This window comes from Camellia sinensis, chromosome 14 (assembly GCF_055761805.1).
Source record: "Camellia sinensis isolate YWXY chromosome 14, ASM5576180v1, whole genome shotgun sequence".
Classification (NCBI taxonomy): Eukaryota; Viridiplantae; Streptophyta; class Magnoliopsida; order Ericales; family Theaceae; genus Camellia; species Camellia sinensis.
The window spans coordinates 5,153,532-5,173,055 of NC_138974.1; the positions used below are offsets into that span (position 1 = coordinate 5,153,532).

The 19,524-nt window shown below is 43.3% G+C and overlaps 1 non-coding gene across 1 annotated transcript; it reads right to left on the reverse strand.

Moving 5' to 3' along the window:
• Positions 1-14,517: 14,517 nt before the first annotated feature.
• On the reverse strand, positions 14,518-19,200 carry LOC114262192 (uncharacterized). Its single transcript, XR_014350550.1, has 3 exons — positions 18,974-19,200; positions 16,833-16,905; positions 14,518-14,650 (listed from the first exon to the last, which is right to left on the reverse strand). It is a non-coding gene; the product is annotated as an uncharacterized LOC114262192 (transcript).
• Positions 19,201-19,524: the final 324 nt, after the last annotated feature.

Sequence of the window (19,524 nt, forward strand, 5' to 3'; positions counted from 1 at the left end):
GCACAGAGCCGGACATAACTTATGATCATGCAAAGAAAGCTGTAACGAAGCACACATGCGACAGTTTTAAGCTAGCATACACCAAACTACACTACAATGCAGAAAGGATGTAGGAGAATTATGCAATTCTCAATACGTCTCACTCAGAGGATACAATACCTGTGCGGCTCGTCTGGTTGCACCAGCTTCAAATGAAACGTACATATAATATCGTGCCTGTCCGGTTCGTCTGGTTGCACCAGCTTCAAATGAACCGTACATACAATATCGTGCCTGCAAAGAAAACAAACTATACAGGTACAATATTGTTAGCAATATGCATAGTAGTGTACTCGAAATACGTGACAACGCAAAGCAAGTGGGGAGCATAACAATGCTGTGAAAATACAAACATGTAAGTGGGGCATGCGTTCTACGCAGGCAACGAAATTGATCATAAGCATGCGGTCTACGCAGGTAATGAAATTGACAAGTATGCGGTCTACGCTAGCAAAACATGCGGTCTACGCAGGTAATGAATTTAACAATTATGCGGTCTACGCAAGCAATACATGCGGTCTACGCAGGTAATGAAATTGAACAATAATGCAGTCTACGCAATCAAGACGTGCGGTCTACGCAGGTAATGAAATTAATAATCATGCGGTCTATGCAAGCAATACATGCGGTCTAAGCAGGTAATGAAATTGAACAATAATGCGGTCTACGCAGGTAATGAAATTAATATGCGGTCTACGCAATCAAAACATGCGGTCTACGCAGGTAATGAAATTAATATGCGGTCTACGCAGGTAATGAAATTAAACAATGATGCAGTCTACGCAATCAAAACATGCGGTCTACACAAGTAATGAAATTAATATGCGGTCTACGCAATCAAAACATGCGGTCTACGCAGGTAATGAAATTAATATGCGGTCTACGCAATCAAAACATGCGGTCTACGCAGGTAATGAAATTAATATGCGGTCTACGCAATCAAGACGTGCGGTCTACGCAGGTAATGAAATTAATAATCATGCGGTCTACGCAAGCAATATATGCGGTCTACACAGGTAAAGAAATTGAACAATAAATATGCGGTCTACGCAAGTAATGAAATTGAACAATTATGCGGTCTACGCAAGCAATACATGCGGTCTACGCAGGTAAAGAAATTGAACAATAAATATGTGGTCTACGCAAGCAAAGAAATTGGACAATTATGCGGTCTACGCAAGCAATACATGCGGTCTACGCAGGTAAAGAAATTGAACAATAAATATGCGGTCTACGCAAGTAATAAAATTGATTACAAACATGCAGTCTACGCAGGTAATACATGCGGTCTACGCAGGTAAAGAAATTGGCATACACAATTAATGCAAGACAATGCAGGTCATAAGGGACGTAAGACAATACAAATGAGGCACGCATGCCGATGCGAGTGAGGCACACGTGCCGATGCGAGTGAGGCACACGTGCTGATGGGAATGAGGCACACGTGCCGATGCGAGTGAGGCGCATGTGCCGATGGGAATGAGGCGCACGTGCCGATGCGAGTGAGGCGCACGTGCCGATGCGAGTGAGGCGCACGTGCCGATGCGAGTGAGGCACATGTGCCGATGCGAATGAGGCACACGTGCCGATGCAAACGATTCAAATGAGACACGCATGCCTTATAAAACATGAAATGATGCGAAGTGTGACACGCATGCCATACGAAATGTAAATGGACTTAAATGCGTAACAACGCACGTGTTTCGAGATGCACGACAATGCAGACGGTGTGCGAGACGACGTATGTCTTGAAATACGCGACAATGCAAGTAATGAAAATGCAATAACAATGCATAAGGGATGTGCATTACAATGCAAGGGGTGCGTGTTACAACGCATGTAGTATGCATGACCATGCAACTGTGAGGCGCATAATAGCGCGATGTAATGCACCGAAGTTAGTGCGATGAACGCGTGCAACGCACACGGGGTAACTTTTGAATTTAAAAAGATACAAAAGGGATACACCTTGCACAAATTCAAGTGCCACGCACAGGAGCCACGATCCGAGGTCACAGCGGAGGCCAGTTGAGCGTCAGAGATGCACTTTCTTGCACTTTCTTGAGCTATGAAGACCAGAAACTTCTCATATGGCCTAAAAAAGGTTGTGGGAACACCATCGGCCGGGAGGGGAGGCCATCGGCTGTCCACCGGCTGCAAAATAAATCCATCGGCACAAAATAATGCCGGCCGGCACAAAATATTGCTGACCGGCAAAAAGTTGTTGAGTCGGGGCAGATTCGACTTTTCACCTTGGGTGTTTTAAAATAGGGTTTCAAACCCTAATTCCTCAATTCTCCCCGAAAACTCTCACTCTCTCTCTCTAAAGTGTTTTTCTCTCCCCGTTTCTCCGTTTCTTCACGTTCTACGCCCGTTTTGTCGTCGGATTCGCGATTTTCTTCGCATTTCGGACATTTTCAACCGATCACATCTTTGTTTTGGTGCCTCGTTTGGCGTTCCCGCCTTTTCGGGGTTTGTTCCCCTTGCTTTCCTCTTCATTCCCATGCCTTTTCACATTCCGGCCTTTCCGGCCATTTCCGACCCTCTCGGGAGTTGACTTTTCAGTTGACTCTTCGCATTCCAGCCCGGTTTTCCTTCCTCCGGCCATTTTCACATCATTCCTGACATGGCGGACGACATTCCACATGGCGGGACTCCCCCGAACCACGAGATGGATCCCGGGGTCGAGCTCCTACCGTTGAGCGAGCGCCCGTTCGACCCGGCGACCTACCGACCGGCGATCCATGTTCTGCCCCCCGACGGCCTGCGTCAGTTCCGGAGCTTCGAGAGGCACGTGGCGCCTGAGCTACTACTGTACGAGCCTACCTCCCACCTTTCCTTCAGCGTTTCCGAGGTAACTCTCTTTCTTCTGCTTTACTTTCCGCAATGTAGGATACAAAACTGTCATAGTTAGTTGTATTCTTTAACTGCTTGAATCTGATATACCGTAGACTGTAGTTGACTGTAAACATACATACAACTGACATATGTCTGAGATTGGCACATGCACACACACTGCACTAACCCCGAATCACTCAAACACACGGCACACACTATTTTTCACTGCAAACACACCGGTACCCGGTATTTGTCTGAATCTGTTAAATTTGCACACATGCTATATTTGTTCTAAAACACCCGAACACGCTAACACCCGAACACGCTGACATATCACACGCTGTAGTTCACTGTAAGCACACCGGCACCCGGTATTTGTCTGAATCTGTCAAACTTGCACGCATGCTACATCTGCTTTTTCAAAACTGCATTTTGAATGTTGTCTTGCAATTGTTATTTTCTGTTTACAGGAGGATTCCCATACCATCCGCGGGTATGGGAACACTGGCGCTCGGGAGTGGTACGATGAGCTCCCTGATGCGGTCCGACGCATAGTGGACCGGGCGGGCTTCGGCGCCTTCTGCCGAGGACTCTCCAGGCTTTCTACCTGCAGACCTCTCCTTGCCGCTCTGGCGGAGAGATGGTGGGACACCACTGATTCGTTTCACTTTTCCGCTGCAGGGGACATGACGATGACCCCTTACGACTTCTCGATGCTCACAGGCATCGGGGTAGGGGGTGATCCGATCCCCTTTGATATAGACATGGATGAGTGGACCGCCGCTCAGGTCCATCTGCTGGGGGAGGCCCCACCTCTTGCTCATCCAGGCTCCGTGCGGTACTCCTGATTCGAGGTACAGTTTAGGGTCCAGCCCGTGTTGGAGGAGGAGGCGTAGATGACTCAGGAGGACGTGGAGAGGTACGCCCGCGGCTTCTTGATGTTCTTATTCGGGATGACCATCTTCGCCGACAGGGCGAACACCGTGCCTCTCTGCTTACTCAGCGCACTGGTGGACGTCAGGGACATTTTGCACTATGACTGGGGTGGCGCCGCTCTGGCCACTCTCTACGAGTACATGAGCTCGGCATCGCGCGGCAGCGTTCAGTTGCTCGGAGGCTACTGGTGGGCTTGGGAGGTACATTTCTTCTCCGCTTTTCATTTATGTCCGATATTTTCTGTACTCTGTACACTGCACACACGGTAGTCTGCTCTATACTTGCTGTATACTGTACACACGGCACACACATACTCTGCTTTATACTGACTGTACACTGCTCACACTGTACACTGCACACAATACACTGCACAACACACGGCTCCGTCATTTTTGCTTTATTCTGTATATTCTGCTTTTTCTGATAAATGCACTGGTGTTTACCTTGCAGCTGTGGGTTTACGCCTACTTTCCTAGGCTTGCCCCTGTACCAGTCACAGAGACCCCTCTGGTTGTCCCCTTCTCACGACGCTTTGACGGGAGATGCACCCGGCGGCCACGAGAGACTTTCGGCTTTTTCCGCCGATACTTCGACACTATTACCCCGGCCGAGGTATGTTTTACTTGCAGTTCATTTAAGTTTCACTTTTCCACTATATTTTTCAAAAACAGTAGATAACAAACTGTATGTCACTTTCAGATCACTTGGCGGCCGTGGGCTCCATTGCCGGCGGTGACGCGGGACCGTTTTGTCGGTGCGGAGGAGACTTCGCGTTTCCGGATCTTGCTAGAGGGCCCGGTCTGTCGGGCTTGGTACCTGGGGGAGCGTTTTCTACACCAGACCCTAGGGTTACCTGAGCAGATAGTCCCGGTTCACCCTCCTGCGGACATGAGGGAGACCGAGAGGCTCACCACCGAGCAGCTGGACGATTACACTATCGGTTGGGAGAAGGCCGGCTTCCGAGGCACCGGCGACTACCGGGAGTATGTGCAGACATACCTGATGCGACCTCTGAGTGGCGGCCGTCGAGCAGAGGGGGCCAGGCCTGTGGCATCGGCGGCTGGGGCCGGAGCGGGAGTTGGAGTAGGGGCTGCGAGGAGGGCCCGAGTCCGTGGCAGGGGCGGAGCTCAGGGAGGACGGGGGACTGGCTGGCCCACCCTGCCTGCTGTACTGACTTTCCAGGGGCAGGGTGGGGCGACCTATCAGATCCCCTTCGCCCCTCCGCCAGCTAATCACGAGTTCGTCGGTGTCCCCGACTTACCTCCGGTATGTATTACTGCACTTTGTACAGTCATGTCATTTCAGTTTATTTGATATTCCACAGAATATTGATGCATCTGATACTTTTGCAGGTTTCTTCTGAGTACACCCGTCAGTCGTTGGCGATGAATGCCTTGATGATAGGGATGCTTCAGCGGACATTTGACCTCCTAGCCCTCTACAGCATACCGGTATGTTCTTCTGACACTGGCCTCAAACCATTCATACACTGCTTTGCATAATCTGATGCATGGCACAACACCTGATACACTGATCTCACAGCATCTGACACACTGCATATACTGCATTCTGCCCTGTTAAATTGCCTACGGCATTCATACACTGTACTCATACACTGCATTTGACACTGTTAAACTGCTCACGGCATTCTGACACTGTACTCATACACTGCATTCGATAAACTGTTCACAGTATACTGATACATTTCTCTTTATGTACTTTTTCAGCCTCCTTTCCAGATTCCCATGGCAGGAGGTGCTTCAGCTGGACCTTCCGTCCCTGCCCGGGAGAGAGATGAGGAGGGCCGAGTATTCCCCCGCTCCAAGGCGGGGCGCGTTCATGTCGGGAGCAGCTCGCGAGCTCTAGTCCCGGATGATGACGATGACGAGGAGTCAGAGGCGGAGGCAGAGGCGGAGTCCGAGTCATCAGAGGAGGAGACCGGAGGCGGTTCTAGCTCGGGCTCTGACGACGATGTTGATGATGCTCCTGGACCCTTGTCCAGGAAGAGGATCAGGACAGACTGACGGCCCTTGGAGTGCTCGACACAGATGCAGATTTTTGTTATTTTTCTTCTTTCTTGTACTTTTCCTCTTTTCTTTGGTAGTTAGATTACCTTGTACTGTCACAGGCAGATTTTGTTTTCCTCAAAACTTTGTACTCGAGAAAAATTATGAAATGAACAAATTTTTGCTTAAAAAGTGTTACATTTACATATCTTATGTATTGCATCGCATTCCATCATGTTACACCTCGATGTAAATGAAATTGATCGGTTGTCTGAAAATTGAACACTTGCACTGTAATAATCAGATAACTAAATAGCCAAAATAACCCAAGCAGCCCACTGCCTGATTCTGGACACACAGCCCTTGCTCTACTGGGGATTAATCTGCATACAGCCCATAACACAGCATTCGGTTCATCCTGCACACAGCAAACTTTAAACAAAACAGCCCAATCTGACAAGACGGCCTTCAAAGGTGAAACCAGCTAGGGTTGAAACATGCTCAGACGCCCCAAATTTTCCCTTCCTTCTTTCGGTTCGCCCAAATGTAGGGAATGGCACAGCATCCTGAGCATAAACGATTTTTGAACTTAAATAAGGGTTTCTCAAACCGGGGTATCGAGCCTACAACTGAATACAGCAGGGAGGACTCAAACAAAGAGGTACACGACCTAAACATAACGAGACACGCTCGGGAAAGACTAAAACCAAAAGATGAGACCGCCAAATCAAAGAGACACGACACACAGACGCGTAAATGAAGACGGGGGATTTCTGATCACGAGGAGCCAGTTTCTCTGGGTATTGTTTCCCACCCTTTCTGATTTGTGATTCTCACATCACTCTGGCACTCAAGCTTGGTTTTTCTCTCAAGACCCTTTTCCACACTTTTCTCTCAACTTACACCTCTCCATTCTTCATTCTCTCATTTTTATCCCTCCCCGGGGTGTTTAATGAATGAATAGGAAGTTGCGGGTTCATGCCCAATGCCGTTAGCTCACGGCTATTTCTTCTGGCGGGCAGAGCGCTCTTCTGGCAAGTACGTCGATGACAGGGGGGGAGAGACAGAACGCCCAGCTCAACTGTGCCCCTAGTTCATCATTTTAACCATTCTTTTCGTTTTGGTTTTCTACTAAAGCAAGTTTGATCAAAATGAGAGTCAGCTTAACGTACTTGTTCGATTTTTGATTTGAAAACCGTGCAAGTCAGGCAGTAAGCACTGAAAATTTTCCTTTTTGAGTCCAAGACAATGGCCCAATTTTGCAAAATGGAATAGTTTTCGAGAAAATAGTCAACCTTAGTAAAAATTTTCAAAAACTATTTTGCAAACAGTCAATGCTCAACGGGCGTGGAACTTACTCTTTGAGATGCGCACCTCGGATCGGAGGCAATGGAAAATTGCCCCAGGTTTGAAGGGGGCGGGAGGCAATGAAAAGTTTCCCCTAGTTTGAATGGCGGCTCACGACGGCTCGTGGCAACGGAAAGTTGCCCCTTGTTTGGATGATGCCGCAGCAGTCCGCAGACAATCTTCATTGGCGGTGGTCGAGCTCTTGGACATGGCGATGACGAAGACGGTCATAACAAATATATGGACACAGTCGCCTTAGAAGTGTTGGCGACTAGACTTTGGGATGGAGTCGAAACCATTGCATGGATTGAGACGCTATGACAGCGTTGGGGGCTGGACTTCATGATGAAGTTGCCTACGCATCCCAAACATGGGAATCAAGCCTCACGTAGTTCCGGTTAAGGTACACTCGGGTATTATCCTCTCCTTTTTAGGCTCTAATTTTTGCCAAGGCGCCCGTTGCGGGTTTTCGACCTTGCGAGCTTTGTTCTTCTTTTCTTTTCAATTTTTTTCATTTCTTTTTCTCTTCTTTTTTTTTTTGCATTTTTGTTTTCTTCCTTTTTCTTTTCTTTTGCATGTTTTTTTTGTTTTTTTTTTGTATTTTTCTCTTGCTCTAACTTTTGCCTGGGTCACCCTTCCGGGTTTTCAGCCCAGCGAGCCTCTCAAAGGGTAAAAGTGTAGCAAGTCCATGCCAAATGGTTCCTGAAATTGAAGCCTCTCTGTGTCTAGGAGAACGGCTGTTGCAATGATTTGCGGAAGAATCCATCATGGTTGCTCTACGAGCTTCTTCTGGTGAGATCTACTCGTTTTGATTCGGCTTTGATGCCTCCTGCTCGAGGGCTGCTTCTGATCTGGCCATACAGGCCTTACATGTCGTTTGACTGTTGAACTTTCTGAACGTTCTGAATGGGTTCAAAGTTTGAAAACGAACGGGTTGAATCTTGAGGCTGAGAGCGATCCTAGGCTGCGCAATCTCAAGAGCGGTTCCACACAGGTCTTCACAAGGCCGCGTAAAACATTTGTTTTTGAAAGTTTTTAAGAAAGCGACAAATCGCTCGCGCCGAAGATAGTGTGGAACCAATCTGGATCAAGCCAGGATCCTTCTCAGTACTCACGCCGACAAGCATGATTTCATTCATTAAAAGGCTTAGCACGCCTCTCTTTCTCTCAAAATGATCAAAATTTTGCAAAACTCGAGGAATTCTTTCCTCTTTGTTTTTATCACCGCAGTGCTCAAAAGGTTTTTTTTTTTTTGAAAAACTTAGGTTAATGCAATGAGCTTGGCGCGCGGGAGAGCAGGCGAGATGTACTGTCAGCCCATTCAAATTCTCTGGCACTTGAACTGAAAGCAAGCATGAAAGTGAGATAGCAACAGCTGTTTCATTCAGATTTGTTGGTGCAACTGGCCCCTTGGCAGAAACAGACTCAAAAACCAAAACAGGTAATTACAAGACAAAACGGTGTTCGAGGCAACAACCCCAGAATCACCTGGTGTTATATACAAATGGGACTGACTCGATACAACAAGACAGACCCTTAAGCAAAAAGACTGACTCAAGACAACGAGACAGACTCAAAACAAAAGACTAACTCGATACCCAAGCCAAGATTTACAAAGTTAGCGTTCACAGCCACTCAAAAATGCGTGCCAGACGCCAAATTCAAAACACATCCAGATGCCGCCCGCAGGTGGTTCATCTTCTGATTACATACTTGCAGTATCTGTGTCCTCAAAGTCCAATAGCTGAGTGGTAACGGACTTGGCTGAGGTGGGCGGGAGGATAACCTCGTTATCAATCAAATCTTGCACCTCATGACGGAGGCGGAAGCAATTGTCGGTAGCATGGCCTGTCTGCTGGTGGTACGCGCAGTACTGAGCAGCATCATGCGTTACAGGGAGATTTTTTGGGAGAGGCCGAGGCTCCAAGGGTTTAAGGTGCCCTTTCTCGGCAAGGATCTGAAGTGCCTTGGACAAAGGCATGTAGAGAGCATGAAAGGTCCTGCACCCTCGGGGCAGGTACTTTTGAGTGCCCTTACTAGCTGTACAGGCGAAAGGGTCGGCAGGCGCCACCTTAGCTTTCTGATCTTTCCCGGGTGCAGGGGCGGGAATAGGAGGAACTGCCTTGGCATGACGGGGCCTATCCCGATTTTCTGACTGGCTTGAACTACCCTCGATGGAGTGGGGAAAGCGTCCTCCACAGTCTTTGCCACGACTGCGGATATCTGTTGCTTGTTCATCCCCCCGGCTTTCAAAGCCTCGACTGCCCACAACAGTTGTTCAATAGAATCGGCATCTGCCTTCATTTTATCTTTTCCTCCGGCCTCAGCCTGGTCAAGGGTTTGGGTTGCTACTTCAGAGCGAAGCCCGGTTGTTGTTGACATGTCGTGGCTGTAGCTGGAAGCCACCTCTGGCTGGCTGAGCTCTATCACAATCCGCCCCAGCAGCGGGGGCTCCTGTGGTATGAAATTCCCGGCATACGGTGCCGCTGGGGGCGAAGCTGACATTTCGTAGGCGAAATCCGCCACAGACCTCTGGAGATCACCTATCATCCCCATTAGCTCAAAGGTGGTGGGCTCACGAGCCTGATACAACTGGGGGGCCCAGACTGGGTGCACAACGGGCGACTTGGGCGGATATGGCATATCCAAGTTGGTCTCACTTTGTAGAGCGATCCCTTGATCCAATGCAGTTGTCATAACCACGATCTCTTCTGTATTCTGTGTCGCCATAAGTCCTGCCTCAACAAGGGGAGACACTGGCTATTCTGTATCAACTCTCCGACTCTCTGAATTGAAAGGAAAAACAGACAACATTTCAGCCCAAACTGATCAAACACGGGTGTAGCCAAACAACTATACCCTACTACTGATCACTGTTCCCAGAAATCACTGTTCCCGAAAACTGAACCCTGATACCCGCGGATAACTGATTCTCATAACTGATACTGATACTAGTGTCCTCAGGTCTGATACTCAAACTTGCAAACTGACATGTACTTTCCCTGTAGAAATACATTCTAGAAGCACATAGCAAGTAAAGAGAACCAAAACACCCCTATGTTGGGATAGGGTTTCCCTGTCCTATTTTGTCAGGAGCTAGGGTTTCACTACGCACACAGCGGTTCTCAAACAACCTAACATCGGGTAAGCAACCTGTCCTAACTTGGAATGGTCACTATGGATCCGAATATGCACTAGGTCGAATAGTCAAAAAGGACGCCCCGGTAAAACCGGGGTTTGTGTTCCCATACTGTCAAAGCCCATAGCTGGTCAGCCTTATGGTCATGCCTTGACAAGACAAGCCTCTGGCAAACCGTTCAGGAATGGCGGATGGCAAACACGGTGTCCTAGGCGCACCAATGCACATGCAATGCAAAGAAACATATAAGTGAAATCAAAGCAAGATATCACGAGTTCGAGTCAAGCTCTCTAAAGTCCCCAGCAGAGTCGCCAGAAACTGTAGACGCGCCCCGCGAGGGGGGCCTTCACTACTATAGTTCGGACTCGCGATTTTGTTGTCGCGGTTCCTAATCTTGAACCAAAGAGTCCAAATCTGGCAAATCGTTTTGAGAAACAAATTTTTGAAAAAGTAGTGCCAAACATGGACTGCTTTGCCAGATACAGACTAGTTTGTCTATGTTATGCGCGCAGTAAACAAGTATAGACTAGTTTGTCTAATTTGGAAATAAGCATTGCATATCCGTTCGGTTTTGAAAAGCGCTTTGGAATTTGCTACTCGTAAGTAGGCTAAAATACGGATTTCAACGAGTTTTTCCAACTCAAACAATCCAACCTCCACCCACAGGCATTCAAACAGTTCAACACATAAGCATCTAGCCACATGGTAAACATACTGTTATGGTAGCATTCACACGCATGCGATATGCTAAAGCATTAAAATACTTACATAGTACTCCGTGCCAAAACAATAAACTAGTTAGCAAACATGCATGTCCTAGTTCATGTTAAAAATGGCTAATGCATCACATGTAAAAATACAATCTAGGTAGGCTCGGCTAACCCTAAATATGGCATGTGAAATACGATTAATCGATGCACGTATTCAAATTAGAATTGAAGCACAAATGCAGTTAGCATGATGTACCGAGCCTAATGCCTGCAATACAAATGCATGAATGCACGCATGCATAGCATAAGGTATGCTAATTTCAAAAAATGCCCTAATCTACCATCATAAGCAGGTAAATAAAAGGGAAGAAAGAAGTGGGGATTGGAAGACATACACACACTCACCCACACTTATTACAGATTTGCCTTCACTCGGAGGGACCAAATAAATAATACAAATTAATTAACTACGCAAGCTAATTAAGTATTACAAATTGCCTAATCAACTAAGCAAATTAACTTAAGCTAAGAAAACAGTAAATCGCCTCGGGAAATGCGCCGCCATGCATGGGCTGCCTCTGTTTTCCTTCCTTCACTCCTCTGGAGGTTGTCAAAACCTCAGGACTGCTTCTCTGGACATTGAGGAGTACCATCGGCTGAGTAGAATTGCCACCGGCAGTGTGGTGTAGTCACCGGCACAAGATGAATCCATCGGCTGCTTGTTTACTGCCGGTCGGCAATATATACTGCCGGTCGGCAAGGAATGCCTGCAGAACTTGCAATTGACAGCAACAGAGGGCAAGGCAAAGCATGGCAGCACAATTCAAGGCATATATGCACCATTCATGTCCCTTATCATGTTTGTGACTCAAAGGGGCATGTGTCTCGATTCTCGGACCACCAATCATGCATTTCCATGCATGATGGCCCAAAGAGTCAAGTATGCAATTTTCATGCCAAATTAAATGCAAACCAAACAAACAAACTAAGGCCCAATTCCTATCATCAAGTCAAGGAACAAGGCATGCATGCAAGATGCAATGCAACCTAGGCATGCAAGCTAAGGATGCAACATGACATGGCAACAAACTTATGCAAGCATACAAGCAAACATGGGGCCATGCAAGTGGATGCAAAGATGGACTTATACAAGATTTAGGCAGCTCTAATAAGGCCCAAAACAGTAGGCCAAATGCCCAAACATGGAGGCTAAACACGCATGCACACATGCACATGTTATGGTCTAAGTCTTAAGCATTAAGCTAGCAACATTCAAGCACACTCGAAAACAAAAGAGATTTCATGGACAATTAGTATGCAACATGAGCTCTAAAATCATGCTATAAAATGATGCCAAATCATGTTAAACAAGATAAGCAAATGCATGCAAGCATGGTCCAAACACTTAAGGCAAGTCATGAAGCTTTGAAGCACATTTAGCACAACAATCATGGCATGCATTAAACAACTAAAAACAGATTTTTAGCATGTTAAAACAAGGCTTAAGGATCACTTAGATGACACCTAAGTGGCTCAAAAACAAAGGGATACATAATCACCAAAACATGGAGCATGAGATGACAACCTTACAAGGCATTAAAGGGACATCAAATGCAAGCTTACAAGCATGCAATAAGGTCTGAAATGACATGGTGGATGGTCCCAAATCACCAAACCAATGCAAAAATGTCATGCTATACATGCACATACTTAAGGCCAACAAGCCGGAATGCAAAGGGGCTATACTAAGCATGCTAAAATCAACCCAAACACTTATGGACAGGCCTACAACATGTCAAGATAAGCACAAAATCTTCACAAATGTAAGCCTAAAACATGCTAGAAACAAAGGCACACAACCTAAGACATGTTAAGGGATCACAAGGCATTACATGGCAACTATGCTAAGCATGCATGGAGTACCAAAACCAATTTAAAATCATGTTATATTATGGAAATATAAGCATGAAAAACAGTCTACACATGCTCAAATACACACTCAAACATAGGCTCCCTTTAGAGGCCAAAACATGCCCTTTTCAAGGACAACAAGGAGAGGGGATGGCCCTCTCCTTTTGGAGACTTCAAGGCACCATCTCCACCACTGAAATCCCTCAAGATTTCAGTGGTGAAGAGGCCCAAACACCAAAGTCCCAAAACTAGCACAAAATAGCACAAAATGAGGCCTTTCAAGGCCTAAGAGGGGTCAAGAACCCCCAAACCAAAAAACACCCTTAATAAACAATCAAGAGGGTCTAAAAACAGAACTTTTTTGTGTTATACAATAAGCACGAAAATAGCTCTAAGATAGGTAGAAAATCAATGCAAAAATGGGGAATATAAAGTCAAGATTCTTACCCTTGGAGACCTCTTCAACAATGGTGACCTTGTTGCTTCCTTAGGCTCCAAACCAGTCAAGAACCTCAAGAACAAGCTCTTAGAACCTTAGTTTCATGAGGAAGGTGAAACACTAGGTATTTATGTGCAATAGTAAGACACAAAACACCTAGAGCACAAAAGAGAGGGAAAGAGAGATAGGATGTGTATCTAACCCTAACCCTAAAACCAGAGCTTAACAATGGATGTCTAAGCTCTCCAAAATATCTCAAGTCTCTAACCAAGTGTCTAGAGACAAGGCTTCTCTTTATAGAAGCTTATTGTCTTGTAAAGCTTACAAGACAAGCTTCCAAGAGAGAAATCCCTCCATACACGTGTATGGAGGGGAGCCAAAAGCAAGACAGCTGTCTTAAAATATCTGCAAAAGTAGATGCACAGTAATCGGCCGGCCAAAAATGCCATTTTGGCAAAAAAGAGTGCCGACCGGCAGAAAATAGTGCTGACCGGCAACAAATAGTGCCGGCCGGCAATATACATTGCCGGTGGCAGCAAAAACCAGCCGGTGGCCTCTAGCCACTCCCAGTGGTGTGTGGGGATGCCTCACAAGGCATTCCCTGCCCTTCCAAGGCAAAACACAAGTGTTTGGTGTAAAACCAGACACTAAACAGTCAAGTTCGGAGATCCTGAGGCAAGGCGCGCGAGCCGAGACCTCTGGGAACTCCAAACGAACACAAACATGGATAATCACCGAGTGTTCAAACGGTGACGTCCAAGTCTTGAGGACGGTCAAAAATGAGGTGTCTACAGGCCCCTAAACTAATCATCCAAAAATGTGTATACAACATGCAACTTTTTGCAAGTGCACTGGCTGTTAAGTTCCTTTTTTTCTCCATTTTTCCATGAATAAAGAAACAAATCAAGTTAAAAAATACAAAAAGAGACACAACAATGCACATGCATGCACATACAAGATCAGGGTGAGGTGATAGTTACAGTGAAGATTGGTGGCAAAGAGAGTAAAATAAAAGTGTAAACAACAAGAGGATGTTAAATGGAATAAGTGGAATAATTAAACAAGATTGAAATCACAATTGTATGAGAACTATATACTCCTTGCTGTAAAGAAAAATTATTTAGTACTGAATTTATTGGTTCTGATCTTCAAGCATAGTTATCCCATGCTGCATGTCTTCTGGTTCTTTGGAATGAACAAGAGCCCATGATAACCGTATAATTCTCTCAATCTTTAGTTCATCTGAGACACCATTTGCAGCCTCTGAAACTTCTCTCTCATAGCCCTACACACGAAAGACTTCAAAGCATAGACAAAAGTGTGGAAAAACCAGAGAAAATTTCATATACATGGTTAGTGCCACTGCCACAGCAGCATTTGATGCCTTGGGGGTTATGTCTTTATTGTCATGAAATAAAATATTAATAATAGCAAAGTGCTGTGGATTTCTACATCTTTTCTGAAGTAGGAAAAAACGTAGTTCAATCACAAACAAGAGTTAATGCTGGCAATAGAATCTGATATGGTTCTGAAGATTTAAAAAACTACTTGACAAAACAATCACATCGACTTAGACTCATTTCCAGTGCTTATTCCACTCCCTTTTTTTTTTTGGTATCAGCAATAAGGATAACAAAATATCTCTAAGCACGGATGAGATCAACAATATCTTCCAGTAATGCTATTGCACTCTAATCAACAAGAAAACTTATTGAGCATATATTTTCCTGTATAGTGGTCAGCATCCAAATGAAAAAACATAATAGCTACAAATAGAAAATCATTACAAGGCTTGACATGGGCAGAACGATTCAACCAAGGACTGCAGGGAATGTTGCTCAAAAGATGGAAAACCAAATATCGTAGACATAACACACTTTCATTGCTTGATTGCCACTAAGTTTGCATTGAGAAGAGAAATAAAAGAAAAAACTAATTTTGGGACAGAAATTCCAACCACAACCCCAGTGAATTTTACAGAAGATAACAGATTTAAATTTATCATCATCCACCCCAAGCTGATATTACTCAACATATCATATTCAACAGGCACAAAACAACTTATAATTCTCAAAATACAAATTAAAACAATCTCCTTTCTTCCCCTCTGCCCCGAAGAGTAACTAGCGCCAATCTAGTCATGTTTTTCATGTTCCAATTGAACACTTTCCATTTTTCTTTTTGATTTTAAAAAATCGTGTGGCCCTATTCATCAAGTGGCAAATGTAACCCAACAGCTACAAACAAGTTAACAAATTAACACATACCCAAAATCTAAATAATTTTTCTCCAATTGTGACCCCACAAATTTACAAAGCACATAGAAATAGAAAGAATTCTTTCATCAATGATAAGTGGCAGTTGCTAGTTGGTACTGTTCCCATTAAACTGTACAAAACTAAGCTATTCTATTACATTTGGTGTAAACGCTGTCACGTTTTTGTTCTTTTCCAAGAATGCCCTTTAACTGTCAATAACTTGCGAACAATTTTTTCATTCATCAAATTGCCAAAAAACTATTAAAAAACGGTTTTTCTCATTCATCAAATTGCCCCTCAATCATATAACCATCCAAAATTTTATATTTAAAATTGGAAGCACATGCATTTGCACTCACCACTAGTAATAACATATGCACATGAATACTGTCCATCAAAACTAGCCACAAAAAACAATTAGATTCTGCCGCTGACCAAGGCGACAAGATGCATTTTGGAATAGCGCAAAACCTTTAGGGTTGTAAACAATAACAAGTGCCACTAATCAATGGGCAAAACATGTAGGCATCAATAGTTACACATGCAAACTCCCAAAGGAAAAAAATAAATATAGATTGCCACAGGGGATTTCTGAAACTAGCTATGGTTAACTATGAATAGGGCCCAAAATTTCTAGGTTGAGCTGGAGGCAAGGAGAACCTTAATAAGGGCAACAAAGCCTCATCTATCTATCTAGAAAAGATGCGGACTGAGAAACATCCTCGCGATATATGTGTATCAAGAAAAGATGTGAAGTGAGAAACTTACTTAAGATATGTGTGTGTATGTATATTACACCTTAATCCACCACTCTTTATCTATTACTCTAGTAAATTGTACACCTTAGTCAAACACTCCACTTAAATGTTAAATTATACACCAATTCTCTAATGCTCAACAAAGTTAAAGGGTCAAACTGAACCGAATTCAACAGAAGACCAACGCAGTAAGTAGTTCTCGCCATTGCACAAAATAATATTGGAATAAGATGGGCCATAGAACTCTCATCGAGCATAATATTGGAATGACGATGAATTCACAATACCACTAGGTCAGCATCTTATTTTAAGTTATAATAACGACATTATGGCAAGATCATAATTGCATATAGTCACACAAGTATTTAAAAAGTCCAAATATGAATGTGTGCCCTCTGTATAGAAAATAGGATCACGCAAATAAACAACTAAAAAGGATTTTGATACAAACCTTCTTGGCTGGAGCAGCTTCTATTGGAGCACCTTGGCCGGCTATTCTCACACCAGCAGCTTTTCCAGGGAAGCTACAAAATTTAAAAATAATATGTGAGATGAAACGATGTAAGGTCTGAAAGGGACATCCCAAATCCCAGTAAGAAAAAAAATGAAAATGCAATGCACAAGGGACATGTTGATACAGTTTGAACAGGCACTCGATAAAAACAAAAATGCACACAATATTTCATTTCACATACCTAACAGACTAACACTAAAGATGCAGTTAAAAGTGCCCTTTCAATGAAGCGGGCTCTACTCCCCACATGTTCAAAATAACTTGGGGCATCTCCAATCATTTATCAATTCACAATTAATGAAAAAATGGTTTTAAAACGTAGAAGTTAGTGGGTGTGGATGGTGCCACCAGGTTCAACCAATCACAAATGACTATTCCCATGTTGTCTCCCACATATGATAGACCCTAGTGGTGTCTTAACCAATCATATGCAACAATGAGCTCCAATACTTACATCAAACTTCTATAAATCAAGGATGAAGCAAAAAATCATGAGTAACAGATTATAGTGCTCCCCACCAAATCAAGGTTTCAACTAAATTTTCACTCAAAACAATGGAAAAAAAATACAATTACAAGGATTAGTGATAGCCTTACAAAGGCTGGACTGTGAAGATAACAGCAAACCACATGGGTCTTCATATATATATATATGCACATAAAACTATGGTTGTGATTTGATCATAAATTACTGTATCATATAATTTCTTTTATAGACCAACTAAAATTTCCTTCGATTAATGGAACACTTGCCCCGGCAAGTCTATACAATTGATATGTTAATGATTATTTTGTTATTCATATGCAAAAATGCATATAATTTTAACTGACCTTGTCACATAGGAGTGGTCAAACTTATGATTAATGGGTTGGACAATGAGTGCACCATATCCAGCCCAATTCAGCAAACAAAGAAAAACTAAGAACCAAGCCTACACCCACATCAAAGCTATACAAGCACTCCACAATAAGAATGCTTCCATTCAAGATGCCATAACCCAGCACAATCCTTAATAGATTTCAGTCTATACACCAAGTCCATAACAGAGTAATCAACTTGCTTCATATTATACTTGAACAACAAAGCCAATCTCACTTTGATCAACTCACTCAACTCCAATTAATTAAGCTGAGCCTTCCAAGCTCTACAAGTATGATGGATATTGAATAGAGAAACACTTGAAAAGCAAATGTTCAACTGATTAATTTAGTAGCAATTGAAGAAATTCTTCAAAGACCATATAAAACACAAATAATTAAATACATAAATATATGTACTACTTCATGAAATCAAGCACATATAAAACTGCTGATTAAAAAAATAATGAAAACATAAAACAATTACAAAACTTTGAAAATGAAAACAATACTATGATATGCAAAATTTTAGGTTATATGGAAGTTACTTTATAAAACCCATTTGTGGGAGTAACAGTTACAATTTGCACTGTAAACTCATTTGAGGGAGTAATAATTTTAGAATTGCGCAATTAATAATTTTACTTTGATTTTCGTTGAGTGAGCCAAATTGATCGTAAATCTTCCAAAAAGAAATTAATCAAAATTTTCTGTTTGATGAATCTATTCCTATGTTATTTCTCATAAGAACAGAGAATTTGTTTGGGAAACAAAATTTGAAAATATGAGTTGGATGTTTCGGCACATGTCATGCATATCCGACATATATTGTTTGTTAATGTGAAATTTCTTATGTCCAGTTAGACTAGTTGTCGAAAGGCGGGTTCATTATCATTATTTTAACTATTTGTTTATGCTATGAAAGGTATAACAGAGGATGATTTGGGATGACATTGCTGATTCTAGATACAATCAAAGAGAGATAGAGAAAGAGCCAATAGTTGGATTACAAATTTTGAACTTTTTCAGAGGAAAAAGCTGATAAAATAAAAATTAATATAAGATATTCATTCTTCAGTTCTGAAATCAAAGTGGCACAGCTATTGGATATAGATGTTAATTTTCATTGAGAACCAAACTTAACATCAGATATTCAATAAGGGTTAGGGTTTTCAAATCAAAAGCCCTAATGTAAATGAAGTTTAGAGTTAGAAACAAACCTGAGCTACAGAAAATATCTCTTGAAAATATTCGATTAGAATGGAAGAAACTCTAGTTCTTGACGTCAAGAGAGTGAGAGGTTATGAAGAAAGATGTCTACACTGAGAGAATGGTGGCCCCGATGCTGATGGGGCTGGTGGTCTTCGGCAATGGCTGAAGCTTTGGCTATGGTGGAAGAGAGGAGGGAGGAGAAGAGAAGAGCAAGAGCAAGAGCATGAGCCAGAGAGGGAGGCCAACTGACTTCTTGGACTACTCTGCTACTTTGCTCTGTTTGGTAACTGGTTACACCGGTTGCCTAATTTGAGAGTCAAATTATTTAAATAACTTAGTTATGACCTGGTTATGAAGTAATATGGTATAAGTAAATAATTGAATATAACTAAGTTATGAGTTAATATGATGGTAGTTATGACTAATATGGTATTGGTTATGATACAAAATCATATAAGTTCATAACTAAATGTATGGTACATCTAAATGTACCATAGCATCACCCGAAAATAAGTCGAACATTATGATAAATATCGATAATTTATTTTATGGACTTTTT